Source organism: Canis aureus, chromosome X (assembly GCF_053574225.1).
Source record: "Canis aureus isolate CA01 chromosome X, VMU_Caureus_v.1.0, whole genome shotgun sequence".
Taxonomy (NCBI): domain Eukaryota; kingdom Metazoa; phylum Chordata; class Mammalia; order Carnivora; family Canidae; genus Canis; species Canis aureus.
In genome coordinates, this window is record NC_135649.1 from 56,104,377 (window position 1) to 56,108,113 (window position 3,737).

A 3,737-nucleotide genomic window follows, 5' to 3' on the forward strand; every position below is an offset into this window, starting at 1 on the left:
TGGGCACAACATCACAAGAGCTAAAAGCAAGGCATTCAGGCACCCAAAAACTAAGCTGACTCAAATTTAGGACAGGAAATTAGCTCTCAAATGGGAAATGGAATTTAATTCACCACCTTAACTAAGGAATTGATAATTGTTTAGAGCAGGAATAACAGGAATTTAGTGGACACGGAAGTGCCCAGAGAGTATTCTTACATCATACTGGGCAGTTTGAAACAGTCAAACTGAAGGAGAGGTTTCTTAATGTAGTTCTAGGATAAGTCAATGATGCCTCAGGCACTGGGCAAGGAAGAAGCAGCAATTTGACTGCCTTTATAACTATTAACAATGGGCCTGGGGAAGGAGGAATTGACAGAGATGACTATTTGTAATATATAGATAAGCATGGTATAGAGATACATATTGGGAGTCCCTCGGGGAAAAAAAATACATAGAAAGAACCTTGGGATAACTGGTACGAATTTCAAAAATGGTAGTGTCCTGCTGCCTGCCCCCTCCTAGCACACACTCTGGTTTACAAATGGTAGTAAAAAGCAGCAAATGATAAGAAGATGAAAGTGACTCCAAATTCCCTGTCTCATTGGCCACTGCTTTCTGTCCTGGTTATGTATTAGTAAAATATCCAACTTTATTATCATGGGAGTCGCATCCTCAGAACTCCACCACCACAATAGGGGGCAGCAGATTCTATCACTACTGTTCAGCTAGTTTTCTAATTACTGATGTTATTTCACAGATAAATGGTAGTGGTTGCTATGCTTTTAAGTCTTTTTTTATCCTCACCTAAATTCAGTTCCAATACCTTTAGGCAAATCACAATTTTAATGAATGTAAACCTAGAAGCCACCAAGGGGACTTTGTAAGGAACTCGCAGGGGAAGGAGGATGTAGAGATAATGAGAGTTCACTAGCCAAGTTATATGTATGCAGGGTATATGATTTAGAAAGGTTGGTTCCTCTCTAAAAAGAAGCAGAGCTAATTGTTGAGAAATGAAGAAGATATAAACAGTATTCTAATCTCTGGAATTCACCACTTCATTAAAATAGTACCAGAGGTTTCTAGTTTGGATGGAAGGAACCTTAATTTTCGGATCCTCTGCTACACAAAGCATCACTGATGCTGCCTTATTGAAATAATATTATCTAAATATTTTTCTTTACATGATTCAAATTTAGTTGCTCGCAGTAGTATACAGAAAGCAACAATTCTGTTCTATAGTCAAAGCAGAAGGCAGAGAAAAAACTGGTGGACAATTATGAGTCTGAAAATATTTTGTGTAAGCAATGCTTTGTATAAGAAAAACTGTAAACAAATGCATTTGTATATTTTTGTGGTGATGATCACTGCTAGTGGCATATATTTTTTCCAATTAATTCAGCAAAAAAGATGCTTAAATGTTCGTGAGGTAATATATGAGAAATGAAATAAACCACACACAAAAAAACATCTAAAGCAAATTCAGACTTATGAAATCTCACTTTAAAATCAATGCTCGGGGTGCCTGGGTGGCTCAGGTCATCTCAGCGTCCTGTCTATCTCTCTCCCTCTGCCACTCATCCCACTTGTGCTCACTTTCTCTCTCTCTCTCTCTCTCTCTCTTTCGTGCGCGCACATGCTCCCAAATAAAAAAAATCTTTAAAAAAGTAAAATAAAATCAATGCTCAATTCTTGTCAGAATAATGTTCATTTTAGCAATTTTTTTTCTCATTTCTTTTATTTCTCTCCATCCTCATGTCTCAAGTTCCTAGATTCTGTCCACTTAACTTTTAATTTAGAATCTCTTCCAGTCTCTTCATAGTTGGCTATATATCAAAGGTTATTGTTTATTCCCTAGAAGATTGGGAAATTGTCTGTGAACAGCTTTATATTTAACTACATTTCTCTAAGAGCACAGGTTTTGTTTCTCTTTTCTCCTGAACGTATTCTTCTCTGTCTAGTTGCTTGAATTTGGTTCCTTTTTTTTATTGTTGAAGAACTATAGTTTTTTATTCCTTTTACAATATTTGCACAGTTAATGCAATAATATTTTTATTCTATGTGATTAAGGTTGAGTCTAGAGAAAGGTATTTCTCAGTCTCCTTCACTTTCTTCTCAGCATGATTCCTATAACACACACATATTTGCTCACTTCAAATAGAAAGATAAATTTAATGTTTTCCTTGCAAGTTACAGAGGTAGCCCTTTGGCTTCTATAATTCTTTGGTGTAGACTAAGTGGATTTCTCATCTTTTGAAGTTATTTTTTTTAAATAATTTTTTGTTTACTGTCATAGGAAAATATCCTGGCCTCTTCAAGTTTAGTGTTTTTTTTCCCCCCACTTTAAAGGCAGCCCCTCCTTCCCATAAAATTTAGTCTTTGAAATAGACTGTTAAACATCTAGACTTACTTTTTATTGGGAGACACAAGTTGGGGAAAAGTGCTTCAAAAGAGCTAAAAATATCCTGTTGTCAAAAATGCCTTCTTTGGACTTCAGGACCTGGAATATGAGCTGTGAGTGAGCACATTTCTAAGTACAAGATCAACTGCATTGCTCCTAAGGTGTGGGGAGGTCAATTCAGGCATTTCCTTTTCCATAGGTCCTTTGGCTTTATACACATTTAGTCATGGAGGCAAGAGGAGATATTGAGGCAAGTCAGCACTTGCTAGATACACCTGGAGGAGAAGTGGGGTAAAAATATTTATCTTCCCCAACTACCACAATGAAAGCAGAGTAAATCCTCTTCTAGATCCCCTCCCCCGTTTAGGCACTTTACACTCCACAGGACTCCTTATGTCTCTCATTCACCCTCACTGACTGCTTGCAGTTTGGCATTCTAGCAGCAATGAGCGTAAGTTTGAGGAAGAGCAAAGCACTTGAGCCATAGTAGAAAACATTTATCAAGGTCAATTTCTTAAATAAGCCAGATTTGAGTTCCATATTTGTTTAGCAAAAGCAGGAGATTAGATTGGGTATAAAGGAAACATTATATACAAATGATTAGAGGTTGTTCAGAAAGACAATTTGCTTTTGTGCTTGAAGTTTTTTGCTTCAATTGTTTCTCATCATCTTTTTTTCACCATATTTGAAATGAAAATTGAATATCTTAGTTTAGCATACAAGTATTTATTTATTTATTTATTTTTATTGGAGTTCAATTTGCCAAAATATAGCATAACACCCAGTGCTCATCCCATCAAGTGCCCCCCTCAGTGCCCGTCACCCAGTCACCTCCAACCCCTCCACCCACCCCCTTTCCACCACCCCTTGTTCATTTCCCAGAGTTAGGAATCTGTCATGTTCTGTCTCCCTTTCTGATATTTCCGACTCATTTTTTCTCCTTTCCCTTTTATTCCCTTTCACTATTTTTTATATTCCCCAAATGAATGAGACCGTAAAATGTTTGTCCTTCTCCGATTGACTTATTTCACTCAGCATAATACTGTCCAGTTCCATCCACCTCGAAGCAAATGGTGGGTATTTGTCGCTTCTAATGGCTGAGTAATATTCCATTGTATACATATACCACATCTTCTTTATCCATTCATCTTTCGATGGACACCAAGGCTCCTTCCACAGTTTGGCTATTGTGGACATTGCTGCTAGAAACATCGGGGTGCAGGTGTCCTGCCGTTTCACTGCATCTGTATTTTAGCATATAAGTATTTTCATGCCCTGGCCTCATCTGACTTGCTTCCATCTCCAACTTCACACCACACCAATCAGTGCACCTTAATCTCCAGTCTTTCCATACCAC